This window comes from Narcine bancroftii, chromosome 9 (genome assembly GCF_036971445.1).
Source record: "Narcine bancroftii isolate sNarBan1 chromosome 9, sNarBan1.hap1, whole genome shotgun sequence".
Classification (NCBI taxonomy): Eukaryota; Metazoa; Chordata; class Chondrichthyes; order Torpediniformes; family Narcinidae; genus Narcine; species Narcine bancroftii.
Genome location: NC_091477.1, coordinates 48,382,383 through 48,403,839, shown reverse-complemented (window position 1 = coordinate 48,403,839; position 21,457 = coordinate 48,382,383).

Below are 21,457 nucleotides of genomic sequence, written 5' to 3'. Positions count from 1 at the left end.
CTAGTGAGTGAATCCCTATATTTATAACAGTTTATGATTTAGTCAGAGAAAGGAGACAAGCAGATCAAATGGTTTTGCCTTAAATTACTTTGACGTCTAAACTTCAGATTAGAATGAAACCTGTAATTTCCCCATGGTGTCTGTTAATGCACATTTTTACATACACGAGTCACACCAGTTTACTGCAATTTTTAAATAGGTTACTGAATCCACTCTTGCTGTTGCTTTTTCTGGCCAAGGCACTCTCTTATCCTCTATCTGTTATCGTGCTCTAAAGGATATTAATGAGTTAGCTTTCGGAGCTGTGTACCAGGATTCAACCATACAGACTGTGCATTAGAACACCATAAAATAAAATGCTAGCAAACGTTGAGGGAATAGATCGTTAGTGTATAAACATGGAAATTCCCACTAAATGTGATTATAATATTAAAGGAAAACAAGGCATATTGAAAGGAGAAGCTGAAGCATTTTTTAACATTAAATTACAATAATGTACTCATAAACCTAGGCTTCAGCTAAGACCCTTCTGTGCAATGGAGCTTTCCAATTAGGAATTCGCCACCTGGGAAATAGCGTTGGTTCTCCTCTGTGCAGTGCATTCTGGGTAATTGTCCGCAGTGACACCACAAAGTGTGTTCTGGGTAAATGTTACTGGTAACTACGTGGTCCGTTTGATTTCACAGTACAATTTTTCATCGTGTAACTCTAGCACTCAAAATAGACCTCTTTTTAAACCATTGTTTTCCTAATTATTGCATTCAGTGGACATTTTCATTCAAATGGCAAGCACTAGTGGGACTGTATGGAGAACTGAAGCGACTTCCTTCTCGTGGGCGAACCAGAAGCTCCATTCACTTTTTTTGTACTCTCTTGGGTAATCTGTCGCTTCTCCCTGATTGGCTCGCGTTTTCTCTAATAGGCTACTTAGTGTTGCTGGGAGAGCATCTCCTCAATGGTCGGAGAATGTGTAGCAATAAATGGGCTCCAGGTGAGAGATATTAACCAAATCACCCGTCAACAATGATAATTCTGTCCAATTATTCTATAAATGGAGGAGCGTTTGGCATCTTAATACTTTGGTTAATCTCCCTCACCTGGAACCTATTTATCGTCACACGATGACATCAATCAAATAATGCTTACCCTGCAACACGAACCCATCTATTATAATCCTCCATGTTTGATTTCCTCTTAATTTATTTCGCTTAACAGTTTTTTTTTGCTTCCTTACGCCAGCTTAGTCAGGTCCCATTTGTTACTGTGTGCTAGTCCCTTAAAAGGTGTAATGAGTTCTGTCAATATGGTCCCAGCGCGAAAATAGACTTATCTGTTGAGAGTTAAAAAAAACCTCAAGTAAATTACAGACTAGACAATAAGTTAATGGGCTACTTAGAGATGCATGGAAAGGGAAAAAAGAGGTATTGGTGGTTAACAATGTACATTTATAAGATATGCATTCCATTCTTTTTGCATTTTGCTATTCTAATTTTAAAAATAGCGTCTGCTTTGTTTTTAGCAGTTGTAGATTCTGTGTAACGTTATCTCTATAGGACTATGGTTCACAGTTAGGCTTGATAACGCTGAAGAGTTTTACTCTGAATATCTCAAGACCATCTGCAAGCTGGTTATCACTGAATCCTGGTGCTCATCTTTTTGACTAATTGTGGACAAAATGTAATTGTGACCTCAATACTCTAAAATATAGACTAAATGTACCCATGTGGTCATGGTCTTCATGGGTTCTCACCAAATAAGCGTTTGTGTGAGGTAAACGTGGACTGAGTCTCGATCTGTACCACCAGCCCAATGGAGGCATAACGTAGACATCTGTACCACTCAGAATATCTTGGATGAAAGAGTAGAAATGACAACTCTTGGGTACAATTAAGCAAACTGCTATCCCCTGCTTGACCATGCTGATGATCGCACAGTGTAAATATAAAGTGACTTTCCCCATTTCGTAGTCAAGGTCTACATTTTAACTGGATTTAACATGTGAAGCAAAATATCGTGTGGGATTTCTCAACAGCATATTTAGCACCTGGTTCCGAACACATTTGTCAGATGGCTTGCATCTTATATATCACCTGCTGTGAGACAAATGAGCTCTGAAGTTGCATCTTTGTAAGAATCTGAGGAGAGAGTGAGATAGTTAGGAAAGTGATAGTTGCAAACAGTCGAGGCTAAAGCAAGTCATTCTGCAAATCATTTATTGTCCTGCAAGGACATTAGCTCCGTGAAGGCCAGAGAACACTATCAGTAAACTCAGTAAAGATTTGTGTTTCTATTTCATTGGAAGAAGGAGTGTTGTCAGAATTATGTTAACTCCACTGCAAATAGACCTTTATAACGCCTTCTTTAAAGAAACAAATCCTTTCCCAAGTTCTGCCGATGTGCGATAAATTCTTGCTCACTGATGCTGAAGCTGTATAAAACTTGGTTAGGCCCCCCTTGGAATACTGTGGGCATTTCAGATTGCCCCATAACTGGAAGAACGTGGAGGCTCTGGGAAGGGTAAAGAAGAGATTTACCAGGATGTTGCCTGTATTAAAGGGAATTAGCTCATAGTGGGAGGTTGGACAAATTGGAATTGTTTGCTCTAGAGCATTAGAGGTTGAGGGGAGGCCTGATGGAAATTATGAAAGGTAGACCGTCAGATATTTTTTTTCAGGGTAGGTATTTAAGGTGAGAAGGGAAATTTTCAAAGGAGACACATGGGCTGTTCTTTTTCTCTGAGTAGTGCGTGGCTAGAATTGGATGCCTGGAAACAGTAGCACTTAAGAGGGATTAGAGATAAATGGATCTTGTACAGGCAGAAGAGATTTAGTTTGATTTGGTATTATACTTGCCTTAAATAACATGGGCCAAAGGAGCTTTTCCTGTGCTGTTCCGTGTTCGAAGTCATTGAGTTATTTTCAAAGTCATCTGAACCTCATTGTGTTTCCCAACTGTATAGTGGCAATACTCTGAAGTACTTTGACCTGGGCTGAGCATGTGTATTATTACTGGTCTTTACCAACATCCCTTCTTTCAAGGACTCCCATGTGTCTTACCTTCAAGTCAAGGTAGAATTTGCCCATTTTAACTTCAGTTTCTTCTTTTTAAGTTTCTAATTTTTTTCCCCATAAATCTTTACTCTGCACAATGAGGGATGTTGGCTCTTGGCCAATATTATTTTTCCAATACTTTCAGGGCTATTGCATGAGAGATGATCTGCCAAGTAGAACTGCCTCTACATTGCTCAATATAGCTGTCTCAATAAGCGTACGTTGGACTGCAGTGAGGTGATATTTCACTCTCAGACTGACTATGATCGTGACCTTTTCAGGAAAGATTGCTAATTTAATGGTGGATTTTGAATTGCTGAGAAATGTGTCGAGACTTCTTAACCTGACCAGCGCAGGGCTGATTAGAAGTAATTTGATAATGGCACCAACACAGCCATGGTAGTGGTAGGAGTTGGAAGGTACTTAACAAAAGAACCAAACTGAAGCTGCTGGGTTTTCAGTTTGAGAGTGATTTTACTGTGCAATGCTTGCACAGGGACTCAAAACATCGACCACTCTTTATGTTTCCCAGATACGTTGCTTCCCCTAGATTTTATCTGAGCACGTTCCAGCTTTTGTGTTCACACCTGCTTTGATGATAGATCAGATGGCAAAAAAATGAGTAATTACAGTCAGGTGGAACAATATATACTTGTCACAATTTATCCAAATGCTCTGATTTTACCCATGAATTGCTGCATTTTGTAACCATCACCAGTGCCTGTGATTACCATGCCACAATTGAAACCATTTCTGTACCAAGATACCATTATTATCCATAATATCACCCTTGAAATGCTAACTTTAAGGTGTTGTCACATCTCTCGCAGCGTTAGAAATCTGTTGCAAATCAGCTTGGTTTGAACCAAGCAGTGGCCAGGCTGAAGGTAAATGTTTTGCATTTCAAATTGTTTGTGTTTAGTCATGCAAAATTTAAGCCTACAGCCTGGTCACTGCAAAAAGGGACTAACGTAGCTTTGGGTCATAACAGAGATTGATGCGTGATGAGCAATAAGTAAAATTGGTTCACTGGGCAGTATCAGGGCCCGCTGGTCCCATGGCAGAGCTCCCCGATCATTCTGCATCTTGTTTGTAAAATCCTTAAACTGTGGTGGCAAAGGTAGCAGGATTTTTAATGTAAAGAGCTGAATCTGACCAGAAGGACAAGGCAGCTTTGTCACTGTCGGAGAAGAGAAAGTCTCAGCAAGTTTGCTTCAGTTGAAACAGCTGTTAACTTTCCATATTTAATTCATCGTGACCGGCGTAGTTCCATTCCAGAAATGCTTCCTTTCTTGATTTATTAAGATGCTGTATGACATGGGAGGGGAGCTCATTGAGGAATTGAATCTTCTCCATTTTGAAACCTACATGAAAACAATGACCGGCTGAAGAATGGTGCTCTTTCTGATCAAGGCTCTCTGACCCAAAATGTTATTCTTCCTCCCACAGGTACTGCCCAACCTGCTGAGTATCTCCAGCATATTCTGCTTCTATTTTAGATTTTAATTTACCTGCAGTTTTGTTAATTTTAGCAATTCTGCTGAGGGATTGTGGAGAGAACAAGGCATCAGTACACTCCAATGCTGTAGCCTTCCTGGGATTTGGCATTGTAGTTGATTTTTTTTCCCCACCCATTTTCACTAAGCATTGTCCTCTGCAGACAGAAGATCTTGTCAAACGGCACTGTTTTACAATCACAGAGTTATATAGCAGAAAAACACACCTTTTAGCCCAACTCATCCATGCTAACCAAGATGAACATCCATCGCTTTGAACATTTCTTATCTATGTACCTGCTCAAATATCTTTTAAATGTAATTGTACCCACCTTGGCCACTTCCTCTAGCAGTTTGTTCCATATTCCCATTGCCCTCTGTGTGAAAAAGGTGGTCCATCTTTAAATTGTTCCCCACACACCAATGCACTGTTGTTTTAGACTCCTCTATTCCGGGAAAAAGACTTGGAGGAAAGATTGGAATTAATATTTAACCTTTCCATGCCCCTCATAACTTTATAAACTTCATCAATGCCTCCATCCCAGCCTACCCATTCTCTCTGCAAAACTCGTCATCAGTTAGGGTTAGATTCTAAAAATGTCCTTCCTCCACTTCTAATGAAGGTTCAGCAATCAAAATGTTAATTTTATTCCTTCCTTCACCTGATCTGCTGGGTATTTTCTGCTATTTCTATTTTTTCTTTCCAATTTCTAGCATATAAAGTTTTTGATCTGCATTTCTGTCAAGATCATTCCTTGTGAATGTGTCACAATTTTTAGGGATCTGCCATTGAAGGTTGTAACTTACAGTTCGCCTGTATAGTAAACAAGCTACTAATTTGGCCTGAGTATGCAGTGTGGGGTCTTAGAGAGAAGAAGACAAAGATCTGAACCTTGAAACAAAAATACCGCAGCTGGTGGAAATTAGAAACAAAACCAGAGATGCTGGGGATATTCATTAGACCAGTCAGTGTCTATGGAAAAATAATCTGAGGTAACACTTCAGGCCAGGGACAAAAGTTCAGATGAAGGGTCTTTAAGCGGGAGCTTTAAGGCTGTTACTCTTTCCTCAGAGGTCTGAATCTTGTAGTGTTGATCTGCTGGTTTTAATTGGGTGGAATGAGAGTTAATAAAATTGGTGGTTGTACTCTTTTTATAGGAAACAAATAAATCAGACAGTATTTCACATCCTTGAATGAGAGCCTGCAATGGGAGTGCATACATGAAGGAGGAATAGAAGTTGTGACTTACTTACTCTTTCGGATTAGACAGAGGTCAGAGTTCACTGGCACTTGCGAAGCTGCCTTCTGCCTGCGGACGAGGGCTTTCAACTTAGAGGAAAGCTTTCCCTTAAAAAAAAGTTATTGCGATCTAGCTGAGGTTCTGAGCGGAAGGACTCAATCCCAGGAGTCTGAAGATGAAAGATACGCTTGTTTCCCATTTCAGTGCATTTCTGTTCCCACATGATAGTTTATAGGAAGTTCAAAACTTATGCCAGGATGGTTAAAGATTTACCTTAAAAAATAAGGTAGATATGTGGTAATCAGAATTGATAGAGATGCTGTGAAAACGATAGATCCGATTTCTTACACTGATGGCAGTTCTAATCTCTTTTAGATGCAATAATAGCAAATTGGCAGAAATAACAGAAGAGGAGGGGTCAATAACATAGATACAGAAGATAATGCCTAACTCCCTGCTGGAAGTAAGAATAATAGTCTAGCAAACAGGTCAGAATTCAGAACATGATTTATTTGTTTAATTTGTTCTACAGCTTCTTCAGCTGGGCAACCTACACCTGGATAAAGGAGAATTATTTCAGGATGCAACAATGAACAACTATAATTTATTTTTTAGTGATACCATTTTTAACCTCCTGAATTCTGCAGCACCACAAACTTTCTGGCTTTGTGCGGTTTGGTCTTTTAAAAAAAATTATATTCCAACAAGAATATAACTTTAATAGAGCTCTATGCTTCCTGGTGAAACAGAATCAGTTAGGGTTGCACTGATCCAGCTAAACTCAGCCAAGAAGCTATTTTCAGGCTCTCGGGAAAATTACACGCTTGTCTTTTGGATGAGGTTTTAAAGTAAGTCGGTAGTTGGAGATGAATAGAAAAGAATCCCTGGCACCAGAGAAAGCCCTGGCACTTCCATGATGCACTGGGTAACATTTATCTCTCATTAAAACGGTTCATCAGCTTGTTACCAGCAGTTGTTTTGCAGAATTTAGCTGTGTGTAAACTGTTGGCCATGTTTGTCATATTATGTCAGTGTTACTGACAAAGTTCTCTTCTCAGGAGGTCCCAGTACCTCCTCCAACCTTGTCTCCTGTGCGGATAAGTTGGGCTGAAGGGCCTGTTTCTGGGCTGTAAAACTCTACGCCACTGATTTGGGACATTCTGAGTTTATGCTATGGAAAACCAAGCCCTTTCATTACATTCATTGAAAAACATAATTTTGTGGTAGTTGGAAGTTGCCCAATTCATATGCAAAATTGTTTTTGAGTATTAAAACAAAAGAAATGAAAGGGAAGTCTATCTGATTCCTCTGACATGATCCATCCATCAAATCAATGCTTGATCCCATTTCTCACCCATTGTCCGATGATCCCTTGATTCCTGTGATGATCACGTTGGTCCACAAAATCAGTTTGACGTGGGGAAATGTGGTCCTCCCTCATCCTCATCTCTTTCCTCCTTGCGTTTTGGTGCACAGATCAAAAAAGGAGGTGGAGTGAACTCTTGTGGCCTAGAAATTCAATCCTCCAAGCTGGAAGCGTCAAAACAGATCTCTGTCTGACACCAGTGCCGGTTTTAAATATTGCCTCTGGATCATGATCGTTGGACGTGATTGTCTTGCAAAGGTGCAGGTACAATCTTTCCTTCTGGAAACTGACTTATGTAGAATGTGTCAGCTGTTCAAATTCATCCATTGCAACTCGACACAAGCTGCTGTCCCTGAATTGTGCCGCAGTACTGTTTACAGTTTCTGAGGTAATTTAGCCATGTAAATAACCAGCTCCACAGTCCAGAGAAACACTATCTCATTTTTCACTGTAAACTGCAATGGTTATGGTATGAACGACAAATAAACGCGACTTGACTTGACATGAGTACTCATGGGGTTTCCGCATTCGTATATGAGTGTGTGTTGCAGAAAGTGGTGGAAAACAAATCAGAACTGCAGACGCAGGAAACTGAAACAGAATAAATCCAGCTATCACCTCTTGATATTCAATGCCACCACTGAATCCCCTACGATGAATATCCTAGAGTTTACTAGTGATGATAAACTGAAGTGCAGCAGCCAGGCACACAACGTGGCTATAAGAGGAGTAGGCCAGAGATTGGGAATCCTGTGACAAGTTACTCCTCTTCTAACTGCCCAAGGCTCAAGACAGGAGTGTGACGGGACACTCCTACCTTGCCTGGATGAGTGGCAGCTTCAACAACACTCAAGCAACTTGATACCATGTAGGACAGACCAGGCCACATGATAGACATCCCATCCACACCCATTCACTTCCTCCACTACCAACACACAATGGGAGCAGTTTGTCCTTTCCACAAGATTCACAGCAGCAACTCATTGAGACTCCTTCGACTGCACCTTCCAAACCCACAATCTGGAAATTGCCCTCAAAGCTGCACACTGTTGTGATATGGTAATATATCACTGAAACATCACCATTGCTGGATCAAAATCTCACCATTACAGCATTATGAGCTTTGCCACACCTGAATTCAAGATGGAAGCTCACGATCCAAACTCCAAGGATAATTAGGCCTGGACAATTAGATGCTAGTGAATCCCGCAAAGCCCACATCGTTGAAAGACCAAATGTAAGAAGAAGTGCTGTAAGAACCTAGCTGTCAAGCTGTATCTGTGGAAAAAGAAAAGTTCTGGCTCAACATTCTGAGGAAGGGTTGCTGACCCAAAATGTTGACTGGTTTCTCCTGTACATATCCTGCTGGCTGCCTGACCTCCTCCAGCATTTCTCTTCTTGTTGGAGTGGGTTGTGTTGTTTTAAAAATGATGGATGGGGAGGCAGGTTGCAGATTCCCCACATTGATGTAATGGCCAAGAAAGCACACCAGTGCCTGTACTTCCTCAAAGGCCTCAGAAAACTTGACCAGCACCCCCTTCACAACTTCTGTAGGTGCACCAAAGTAAACATCCTATCAGAGTGCATCAGTGTGTGGGACCGGAGCTGCTGTGCATGAGAAACTGTAAAGGGCTATGAATGTGGTTCAAGCCATCACATGCACACCTCCCTCCCCTCCATCGAATCCATGGCCGGGGTTCAGGATCCTTACGAGAAGTCCAGGTATGACCTGCGGAAGGCCATCACTGAAGCAAAGTGGCAATTCTCGAGGAAGCTAGAGACAGAGACTGATACACACCAGCTATAGCAGGGAGTGCAGGCCATTACAGCCTACAAAGCGAGGGTGAACACTATAGATGGTTGTGATGCTTCACTATCCGATGAGCTGAACACCTTCTATGCCTTCTTTGAGAAAAAGATCCAAATATTGCCTACTAGAATCCCTGAAAAGGCTGAGGACCCTGTGATATCTGTCTTTGAGGGTGACGGCAGAACATTATTCAAGAGGGTGAACCTGATAAGGCATCAGGGCCTAACAGTACTGAAAAGCTGCGCCAACATTTTCAACCTCTCATTGTGGCAGTCAAAGATTCCCATCTGTTTCAAAAGGGCATCAATCATCCCGGTACCCAAGAAGAGTAGCGTGAGCTGCCTCAACGACTGTCGGCCAGAAGCACTAACTTCTATTGTGATGAAATGTTTTGAGAGACTCGTCAGGCCCAGAATTAACATGTAGCTAAGCAAAGATCTGGACCCACTGTAATTCGCTTATTGTCACAATCACTCCACGCAAATGAAATATTGCTGGCTCTCCACTCAGCTCTGGATCACCTCAAAAACAGAAATTCATACATGGCTGCTCTTCATCGACTACAGCTCAGCCTTCAACAACATTATTCCCTCAGGAAGTTACAAACTCTAGGCCCCTGTACCCCCATCTGCAAGTGGATCCTTGACTTTCTCATCGGAAGACCACAGTCAGTACAAATTGCAAGCAACATCTCCTCCTCACTGATCATCAACAAAGCACACCTCAAGGTTGCATGCTTAGCCCACTGCTCTACTCGTTATACACCCATGACTCTGTGTCCAGACACAATTCCAATACCATCTACATATTTTCTGATGATACCACAGTTGTCAGCAGAATCACAAATTGCAATGAGGAAGCGTACAGGAGGGAGATAGATAAGCTTATTTAAAGGTATAGCGACAAGAACCTTGTGCTCAAAGTCAGCAAATCCAAGGAGATAATTGTGAACTTCAGGAGGAATTTAGGGGAAGGCGAGCCAGTCCTCATTGAGGGCTCAGTAGTGGAGAGGGTCAAGAACTTCAAATTCCTGGGTGACAACATCTCTGAGGATCTGTCCTGGAGCCTCCACGTTGATGCAATCACAAAGAAGGCTCGCCAGTGGCTATACATTATGAGGTGACTGAGGAGATTTAGTATGTCACTGAAGACTCTTGTAACCTTCTACAGGTGTACCGTGAAGAAGATTCTGGCTGGTTGCATCACTGCCTGGTATGGAGGCACCAACCCTCAGGACAAGAATAAACTCCAGAGGGTTGTTAACTCCGCCTAAAGCCTAGACAGGCACCAGACTTCACTCCATCGAGGACACCTACATGAGGCGGTGTCTTAAAAAAGTATCCTCTATCCTCAAAGACCTCCCACCACCCAGGCCAGGCCCTCTTCACTCTGGTGCCATCGGGGAAATGGTACAGGAGCCTAAAGGCGAGCACTCAGCGGCATAAGGACAACTTCTTCCCCGCTGCCGTCAGATTCCTGATTAATCAATGAAGCAAGGACTCTGCCGTACTTCTCATGCACTATTGTTTTTAGTTTTTCATAGTAATGTTGTAGGATGGTAATAATAGGAATGTTTGCACTCTTGATGCTGTCGCAAAATTCCGAATTTCATGACTTGCTCATGACAATAAATTCAGATTCTGATGCAGATTGTATAACACCTGTTGCCTTGGAAAAGCAGCCTACATATTAAATGACACATCCCACCCTAGCCATAATCTCTTTACCTTCCCTCCTCCCAAACTCCCAGGAAGCAGATTTGATGGGAGAACCTCAGAGGAATCTCAGAGAGCTATCATAATGTGTCACCACCTGCAGTCCCAAAATAGAATGTAAATGGTGTAAAACACATTAAATGCTGTAAAACCAAGACAAAAGCAGAAAATGCTGAAACTGCTCAGCAGGCCAGACTGCATCTGTGAGGGAGAAATAGAATTAATATTTCAGATTGATGGCCTCTCATTGGAAAAAAAATGGGCAATAGGATTCATTTACATACAGTATATTACGTTTCAGTCAATGCTGCCTGAAATCAAAGGTCCTCGCTGATGAGTAATTTTCATTTTAGTTTGCAGGGCATGAAGCACTTTTGCTGAACAGTTAAATTACAAAAGTCAGTGGAAAAAAGTTGCTGGGAGAAATAAAGAATTTAAAAAATTGACAGAGATGTTGCCCAGCATGACATTTATCATCTCTAGCAGAAGATTCAGTCCAAAATATTGAGTAAATATTGAATTGCAAGTGTAACGTCATGTATTTTTATTACAGAAACCATATTTCAGCTTTAAACGACAGCCTTGTGACTAATGAACTGACACTGTCGATTGTTATGGGATGAGGAGGGAGGTGCAATTGTCACCCATTACACAAGAGTTCGGAAGATTAACTACACTCACAGAAAACTGCCTGGTTTTGTGCTCCGTCTCTGATGCTTGGCCTCTGCACACACCAAATCGGATTTGCAAAGCCTCTTGCCAATGAAACGATTTTCTGGATCAAACCCTCAAAACCAAAGGCCCATGACTCAGCAGCAATGCCTTCACTCCATCACCAGGCGTTTCGATTCAAAGTTTGGCTCAGTGCCAACACTGAAATGGGAAGCTGGTGAGCTGTGAGGATGGCAATGTGGAAGGAGTATGGTTACAACAGTTACAGGCCGTGTGATTAATCCCCCCGAAATATATACAGTAAGATTTGTCAACCCTAAATGATCTTACCGCAGAGGAAGTAAAACAGCATAAAACCCAAATCTGCTCTACAGAGAGCCCTGCTGTACCAATTCTAACCTGATTCACAGAGTCAAAGATATGCAACAAGGAAACAGACTCTTCAGCCATCAACAAATCATGTACCCAAATCCCATTTTATTCTCCCCACAATCCACTATGCACTTGGGGCAACATACAGTGCGCAAGTAATCAGCTAACCTGCAGGCATTTGCAATGTGGGAGGAAACCAAAGCACCTGAGAGAAACCCACATTGTCACAGGGAGAACGTGCAAACTTCACATCGACAGCACTCGAGGTCAGGACCAAGCCTCTGTCAATGGAGCTCGAGACCATAGCTTTAGCAGCTGGGCCAATGTGTTACTCACCCTTTCTTGGCTGGTTTGACTTGAAAAGTCTTGTTTTCTTAATTCAATCAGTACCTCAAGCTCAGTCTACCATTAACTAGCCCAAAGTCCCAAACTTGTTCTGACTGCACTTGACATCAGAGTGTCAGAGGGTCTTACCAAGGAAGGGACAGCACTGCATTATCATATTTAACTCAGGATCTCACTGTGCATTGGGAGACTGATTGGAAGCTGGTTTGAGAAGTGTCAATGAAAGGAAGGGTTGCGGGGGGCGGGGGAGGGGGAGGGTTGCAAGTTCCAGAGGTAAGTGTTGGCTTCAGAACATCTTTGGGCAACAGTTCTCCCTTAGACAGCTCAAAGCTGTCTTTGACTTCACCTTTTCTCATCTTGGCACCTCCATTTTCTCTGTCCCACCTCTCAGTATTTCTTTCTTTAAAACACAAAAATGCTGCAGGAACTCAGTAGGTCACCCAGTGCCCATAGAAGGTGAAGATATATAACCAACATTTCAGGTCTGAGCCCCTTGAAAAAGTAGGTAGGCCCTGAATAAAAAGAATGGGGAAGAAAGAAGCACAGGCCGACAGGCAAAAGGCAAACATTGATAGGGGAACAGGAGAGGAAAGGTGAGAATTGATCAGGGAGGGGATGGCTCTGTGAATGTAGAGAGGAAAGGAGATAGAAAGAGTGGGAAAGGGAGAAGCAGAGCTGAAGGAAGGAGACATAGGGATAGCAGAAGGGGAGAAGTGGTGGGGGGCAGTGGTGGCTAATGGAATTTGGAAATCGATGTTAATGTCACCTGGTGGGAAACTGCCCAGATGGAATATGAAGTGTTGTTCCTCCAGTTTGCGAGCGGACTCAGAGTGGCAGTGCATGAGTCCATGGTCAGACATGTCGGCATGAAAATTCAGGGATAGCTGAGTTCCATGCATGTACCTATGGCTACCACTTTGACTTGGAGAAAGTGGGATGAGTCAAAATAGGTTATTGATGGTGAGGACAAGTTCTGCCAGCTGGAGGAGGGTGGTGGTTTGGATTGACTGGTTGGGTCTGTTGTTGAGGAAGAAACAAAGGGCTTTGAGACCTTCAGAATAGGGTATGGAGGTGTATAGAGATTAGATGTCCATAGTGAAGATGAGGCAATCGAGTTCAGGGAACTGGAAGTTGGTAAAGTGATGGAGTGCATGTGAAGAATTGTGGATGTAGGTAGGGAGATACTGGGCCAGGTGGAAACAAAACAAAGTTGAGTTAAGCAGATACCAGTATGGTGGGGAAGGAGTACATGTATACAAACTGCCTACTGGGGTAATGGGTCTGTGTATCTTGAGTCAGAGGTAAAACCAAGCAATGCAGGGAAACAATAAAGTGGAAGCCTGTGGAAGGGAAATGACCAGAAGTGATGAGGTCAGAGATAGTGCATGAGTCAGTAGTTTGATGAGATTTAGTGGGGTCTTGTTGAAGGAGTAAGTAAGAAGAGGTGTATGAAAGCTATAGTCTGCCTTCAGCAAGGTAGTCTGCCGACCACAACAGCACCACGCTTTCTGCAGAGATTCTTCAGTATTTTTTGTTTTACTAGAAATAACAGTTTTTGTAGACTTCCTCCCTCTCTCCCTCCCTCTCTCCCTTCCTTCCTTTCTTCCTTCCTTCCTTCCTATCTTCCTCCTTCCCTTCCTTCCTTCCTTACCTTCTTCCTTCCTTCTCAATTGGATTCCAAGCATTTGACATTGATAGGATGAAATAGATGCGTCCACAACCAATTTCACATCTGTTCTTCTTGAAGTCAATGGAAATATGTCAAATGCATATAAACTTGCCGCTTGTTTCCTGTTAACTGCTTCAAACTATCACATAGAGTCAAGGTCTGTGTCCAGATGGACTACCCTTTTACAATAATGGCAAAGAGGTTAGAGAAGTCTCAAAAATGATCTTGCTTAGTGTTTCCACCAGAGTTATGAAGGGAAATCTACAAAATTTCATAATCTTTATTTCAAGGATAATGAGACTTTGATCAAAAGACAAAACTGCTTTGATTCTTTGTACTTATGAAGCAATAATCTGTTCTCTTGCAAGGATTTTGTGTCATCAACACAGACTAGGGAAATATTCTGATCTCATTGTTGTATATGAGACATTGTTCATGAATGGCAATTTCATATCTGTATGATGTATTTTTGTCTCAAAAACACTTTTTCAAGGAAATCTATCAAAGCATGAGTTTTGATACTAATGGCATAAATGAAGACTTACCAGGCCTGATACAGTTTAAAGATTTAACCAGGACTGATTCTAACTTCTAGCTAAATACTTTGCTTCTGAGACAAAATGGTCAGATATCACACAATCACAGATGTAATCCAGAATGAATTCACCTGTGTTTTATAGCCTTTTAAACATGGTGCTAAACTAAACCTCTGCAAGATAATGAGCTCTTTAAAGGTGCAGTTACTTCTGGAGTGTTTTTTTTGTATTATTTGACTGGTGTATTAAGAACTTGCGCTTTAAAGGAGATCAGAAAAAAAACTTGTGAAGAAAAAAGCTCAGGTACTAAAAGATACATTAAATTCAGTGAAAGTTCATCAAGAAAGTCTACGGTTGGGGCATCGGGAGCTCGGATGGGTGGATCGGTCAATGCTGGGGTTAAGTGCTATACATGAAACTCGACAGGTCATGCAGCATCCATAGGAAGAGATCCACATTTCAGGCTTGGGCTCTTCATCAGCGATAAGGAAAAGAAAGGGAGATACCAAAATAAAAAAGTGGGGGGAGGAGGAGGGAGACATAGGGGGAGGAGTTCAGGTCAGAGGTAATAGGTGGATAGAGGTGGAATGATGGAAGAGAAAGAATCTGAGAAGTGAATCTCATTCGATTTAGTGAGCGCAATTGTTTTTTCCATTTCTTACATAGGCAAAAATGCAGAGAAAATACAATTCCCAGATCAGAGACCTTGCCACATTGACAGAGTTGCTAAAGGTACGAGGTGATCTCAGTAAAAACATTCTTAAGGGACTTGGTGGATGGATGTTTCTGCTGAGTGCTGAATGTAGAATAAGTGAGTGGTTGACAGTTGGGATCAAGGTGCAGAGGAGATCCTTTCCTCATCATGAATCTTCAGAATCTTAATCTCAGATACCTGTGCTGTGTTCAGGTGGAACTCAGTAGATTTTTGTACCCCAGGATGTTAGAGCAGGAAGGTAGAATTTGAGGTAGAATATATGAGAAGTGATCCAATAAATTCTGCCTGCTCTTATGTTTCGTGTTCTCAGAATTTTGGGGCAATACTCCCTCAAAAGCAGGAATTAAGGTTGGAGATTTACACCTTGCATGTTGTGAAGAAATCCAATGAAATTTTATGCCAATTTTACCTGTTTCCCTGTTCTAACCCAGTGTGGATCAAGAGAGTTACCCCCGTTTCATGAACATTTTGTTGAGCTTTCAGAGGAACCCCATTTCCCCTCTGCTGTTTTCTTCTCTCTTGCAGCTGGGACTAGACCTTTCCTCAAACAGAGTTTAGCTATGTTGGCCATGACAGTTGAGAAAAGGAGATACCATATATTAGCTTGTAATAGTAAATACCATGTAAAAGTCAACCTGCTATTTTTGGACCCCAAATCTGGTATTTTCCAGATATCACATATAAAAGTTGACCTCCCTATTTTTAGCCATGCCCTTCGAAGCTCCTGATGCCATAACCGCCATCTTTTGCCCAGTCTCTGGTTGCCCAACCAGCTGAGCTCATGATGCCCCAGCCGCAGACTCTAGCCGAGGCCGCACCCCGATCTGAGTTCCTGTTGCCCTGACTACAAACCCTTGCCTTCTCCACCCGCCCATCCGAGCTTCTGACACTCTGACTGTGGGCCCTCGCCTTGTCCGCTCGCCCACCAGAGCTCCTGATGCCCTGGCTGCGGTCCCTCACCTCAGCCGCCCCCTCCCACCCCCAACACTGCAGCTCCCAACGTCCCGAACACAGACGATCACCTCATCCGAGCTCCCGATGCCCAAAATGATGCAGGTACTTAGCGTGGTCTAAAGTAATATGCGGGTAATTGCTGACCCCCCCCTAAATTTTACTCTAAAAAATTGGTCAATAAAATTCGACTATTACATACAGTATATGTCTTGGAGAGAGTCAGAAAAGCACGTTTCTAGTAATGATAGAATTCTAGTGCATGGATAGACTGAATAGGTTGTTCCTGTTTTACCTGCAGGGAAGACAAATTACAGACAACCATTGCCCAATTGAATGCAACTTTCTGGATTGATCCTGTGTCAGCCAATTATTTGATCATCAAGTCACTTAAAATCCACCTTCTCATTAGTTGAAACCTTGAAAGAGATAAGTCGCATTGTTTTTGTGACTTTTTTATGAACTTGGGATATTCCAAAGTGCTTTATAGCCAGTAGAATATATGCAATATTGATCACAGAGATATCACTGTTTGCTTAAAGGGTTTCTACAAAAGAATTATTGTTTTTTCTTTTTTTGATCTGCCAAGAAATTAATGCTGCCCTGCACACCTTCAATAATTCCATGGGATATTTTATGTTTACCTGACAGGATAGTTTTGTCTTCTCCAAGGTTCGTCTAGTAATCTGCTCAGATACAACTTTAACTCTAACCTACACCCAATTTTGTCACTGAAGTCCTGAACCGAACCCCTCATTTCTGAAGCTTTTGAGTCCCAGTTCTCATTTCCTCACCCAGGGAAAATATCTTCATTGCACTTATTGCATGAAGTCCCTTGTTTCAAAGGGATAACTTCTTATTTTTCCAAACTTTGGGCAATACAAGTCTTTAGGTAAACAAGAAGTCTGCAGATACAGGGCATTTAGTTCAGTACACGAAAGTGTTGGAAGAACTCAGCAGGACACGCAGCAGCCCTGGGATGCAATGAGCAATGGATGTTTGGGGACTGAGCTGACTTTAGATGTGTCGAAAATCAGACAGACACTCGAATTAGAAGGTGGGTGAGGGAGGGGAAGGGAAAAGAGCACACGCTAACAGGTGAGATACCGGTGGCAAGGGGACAAAGAGAGAAGACCTGAAAGCTTAAGAGCAGTGGGGATTACAGAGGGGGAGCAGTGAGAGAGGGTCTCACAGAACTCACTTTGGACACAGTGCTGGAGAAACTCAGGTTAAACAGAGCCCTTTATATAGCACAGGTAAAAATACATAACTGACGTTTTGGGCTTGAATCCTTCATCAAGGTATGGAAAAATGTCAGCAGGTGTCTGAATAAAAAGGATAAGGGGGAAGGAGGCATGGTCACAAAGGCAGGAGATAATGTTTTTGACTACTCCCTTTGTGACTCCCTCGTGCACTCATCCCACCCCACCAATCGTTCCCCTCGGCAGCTATGCCTGTAGGTGCAGGAGGTGCAACACAGGCAATCACACCTCCTCCCTCAACATGGTCTAGAGCCCCAAACAGGCTTGTCAAATGAAGTTACACTTGGCTTGTGTATCTGCAGGATTGATTTACTGCATCCGGTGCTCACTTTGTGGCCTTCTCTGCATCAGAAAGACAGAAACAGACTGGGAGATCGCTCCATTGAGCACCTTCGATTCATGCACACCAGTGATAGGGACCTCCCAATGGTCAACCATTTTAGTTCTCCATCACACTCCCATACTCACTTGGCCTCGTACTAACCCACCAAGACCACCCGTAAATTGGAGGAACAACATCAGATTTTCCATTTGGCAACTGGAAGGCAATAACATCGACTTTTCCGGTTTCTGCTAACCTGCTCTCTTTTCCCCCTCTCTTTTCTTCTCCCTGTCGGCTCCCCTTCCTTCCCCCTCTGTTCTTCGAGCCATCCCTCCTTCCTTTGCTGACCTGTGGAGTTTCTCCAGCATTGTGTCTTTCCTTCTCTTTGGAGAGAGATGAGGGAAACTTCTTCAGGGTAGGCATCCTTGAAAAAAACCACACAATCTCTCCCCACAGGACAAATCCCTTGTCTTGACTCGACAATTCATCATTCCCTCAGAGCCGTGCTACTACACTATAGCCTGTAGAATGAAACAGGAACAGTCGAATTCACAAATGAGAATGCTACCATTAAGTTTAATGGATACAAAAGAAACACTTCATTCAGCAGGACAAAATATATTATTTAAATGTAGCCTTTCAGGCGAAGCCCTGGAGCAGGTTCCTGTTGTTTGTAGGATCTACAAGACCAGGAATGTGGAGGTTTCAGCAAGAAGGCAGTTAACCAAATCCCTCATTGGAGAAGGTTCCTTCTCTGGCAGCTCAATACTTAGTCTCCATAAATATTGTGGCCTCTGATCCAAACTTTTGAATGATTGAGCCAAGTAAAATGTGAACAGTCTAAGCTGCCAGAAATAACTTGTCTATCTCCTGGACTATCTCACAGTCCCATCCTAACATTCTCCTATTTATTAGGGTGAACCTTTCCAGATACCTTCAGTCCATGAGATACTGTAGCGAGAGCAGGTGAATATCATGGGCAATTTCCTTGAGCTGCCTTCTGCCTTTTGCAATTAGGACTTGACTCTTCCCCAACTGTGTATTCTGTAGTGAGGAAAGGAACAAAGAACATGTTTTTCCAAATGGATTGAAGGAGAGCTCAGTTAATCTCAGAGAAACTGCAGAGGTTGGGATCTTGAGCAAGCAAGGTGAAGCAGGAGGGACTCAACAGGACAGGCAGTGTCCGTGGAGAGAAATATACAGTCGGGATTTCAGGTCGGGGCCTTTTTTTTGAGATCAGCGTGGGAAAGGGAGAAATCAAGCATAAGTGGAGGGGGGAATCTGAGGGGAAGGCCTGGGGAGGGGCCAACATGTGATAGGATACTGGACAAAAGAAGGTAGGAGAAGAAGAGAAAAGGGTAAGGGAAGAGATCACTGGAGGTGGAGGGGGAATATGTAGAGAAAGGTGAGTTTCACTTAACCGGGTTACTCAAAATGAATTACAATGAGGAAACAAAATCTTATTCCTAGTTCCTTAAAGACTACTATGGAAAAAGGCTATGAGTACTGCACTCTAAGGGTTAATGTGGCATTCTGCTGAAGAGTTTTTTTAATATTATTATTGTGCTGTTGCAAAACTCTGGACCAAAACACAGCGCATAAATGTTTCATTCTGAATTTCCATGAACTGTCTTTATCAATTGTCAAGCATCGTGTGATGGGGCAGCTCTTGACAAGCAGTTTACTGGCCTGCACTGCCTTTCTTATATAAATTAGGATTCATCACCAGAGCATTAACACTTGGAACTGCATCAACAATAATTAAAACTAATTATGAAAGAAAATGCAGTTATTGCCGATGTGCTTGGTAGCTTTATGTAAAACCATGGGCAGTATTATGCATTTTCATATAAAGAATATCCTGTGATAAGTATCGAGAAGATTAACAGCTTTAATGAAAAAAGAATTACTGCTTGTTCAGTGGGCTTCGAATAGTGGAACAATTCTCACTGAAAGCAAAGTCAAGACTTCCATAACAATTCATTTCAAAAAGCACATGGGGACTTGTTTTTTTTTATTTCCCCTGTGTTTTTTCTCTTTATTCAAGTTCATTACTCATAATGAGGCAAGAGGAGATACGGGTGATGCACTTCACCTGTTTGTAAAGATTCATGGGCATATTTGCAAGAGAATACATCGCAACCAGGGCAGGATGAGCTAGGGTAACTGGTCCTCAGAGACCCCCTCTCTTCTGAATGGTGTTCATCATGGAGCTCTGAAATTAAGCCATACATTTCCAGCTTTTCCCAGTGGGCCTGGCTAAGAGTGTTAGACTCTACTAAAAAATGCAGGCTTTAAAGAGACCCTGATTCCTTCTGTAGTCTTCTGTAGAGGAATCTTTTCATATGTATCAGCTATCATTTCAGAAGAGCCTTGCCTCCCAAGATTTCAATCTCAGATGATGGCGCAAAGAATGAAGTTTCTGCAAATCTGTCTGGAATTTGTCCCATTCCACTCCTTTTGAAAATAGGCATATGCGTCTTAAAGCCATCAACTCACCCTCACTGCTCAGTGTGCTTGTCAAACTCCTCGGAAGACTTGTTCATACCTTGCTGTTTTGAAGCAAGGGTGTTTCTCTTTGGAGCGATGCAGGATAAGAGGTGACTTAATGGAGGTGTATGTGGTTATGAGGGGCTTAGACTGGGCAATCCGCTGGCACCACTTTTCTGGGACACCAGAAGCAAATAGCAAGTAGAAATTCTGCCAGACTCCCAGTGAAAAAACCTCAGGGTTGTATGTAGCTGTAATATATGACTGTCCCGCATCGGACTGGTCAGCCACAAACGAGCCTGCAGCTGACGTGGACTTTTTACCCCCTCCATAAATCTTCGTCCGCGAAGCCAAGCCAAAGAAAGATATGACTATCTAAACTTTCACATTTAAAGAGGGCAGGTGAGTGGAGGAAAGTTTGTGGGAGATGTCAGAGGCAAGTTATTTTTCTCAAAGAGTGGTGGGTGCCTGGAATGCATTACCAGGGATGGTGGATGAGAATGATGCAAAGGGACATTCAAAAGATTCTTAGATAGACACATGGATGTAAGAAATATAGAGGGTTATGTGTGTGGCAAGAGGGAAAGATTAGATTGTTGTGCAGTATTTACATAAATCATGGGTTGAAGAGCATGTACTGTGCTGTAATGTTTTCTGTTCTGTGCCATGTGGTAGTCACCTGACTCAACGGGTCTTTTTCCTTCAGGTGAATCACACTCCATGTCTCCGAGCCAGCCCATCCTGCTGCTGGTTTCTTTCTTATTGGCTTATTCAGCTTCTTCTCCCAGTGCTTGGTGCATTCGCTCCATATGCTAGCGAGCTCCATCAGCTCCATCAGAGTTGGTTTTCTGACTATGAACCCCAAGCCGGGATCAACAGCCACAGGAGCACCTTTGGACTTGGCCAATGACCTCACTCAATTACTGTCATCTTGGACCTGTTAACTAAGGCTCGTTAACATCCTGATCCAAAATGTCGACTGACCATTTGTCCCCTTGGATTCTGCCTGAACCCTATTGAATCCCTCCATTTTTCTCTTTGTTCAGTTGGTTGTGTTAACATTCATTACCAGCATTACTGAGCATGATGTCCTTCCCGAACTAGTAACAATGAAGTATTGTATCCTTTCAATGACTGCATAATCCTGTGTAACAAGTACCGAATAGACATTGAAACCCCTGTTTATTGGTGTTGCTGGAGCAATCCCACACCCTCCTGCTAACATTACTGTTTCTAGGTTGAAAGATGCTGGTTCTGAAGCCTGATCTCAATATTCCCTGTGATGGGGAACCCTAATGAACACTGATGTTGGTAACCCTAATGAGTGTTGTTGATCCTTCTTATTGCATGTGAGCATATCTAGGACCATAGAAGCCCAAACATCTCTTACCTATTCTGCTCATGTAGATTGCAGATAAATCTTTGCATCATTACCACTTTCCTAG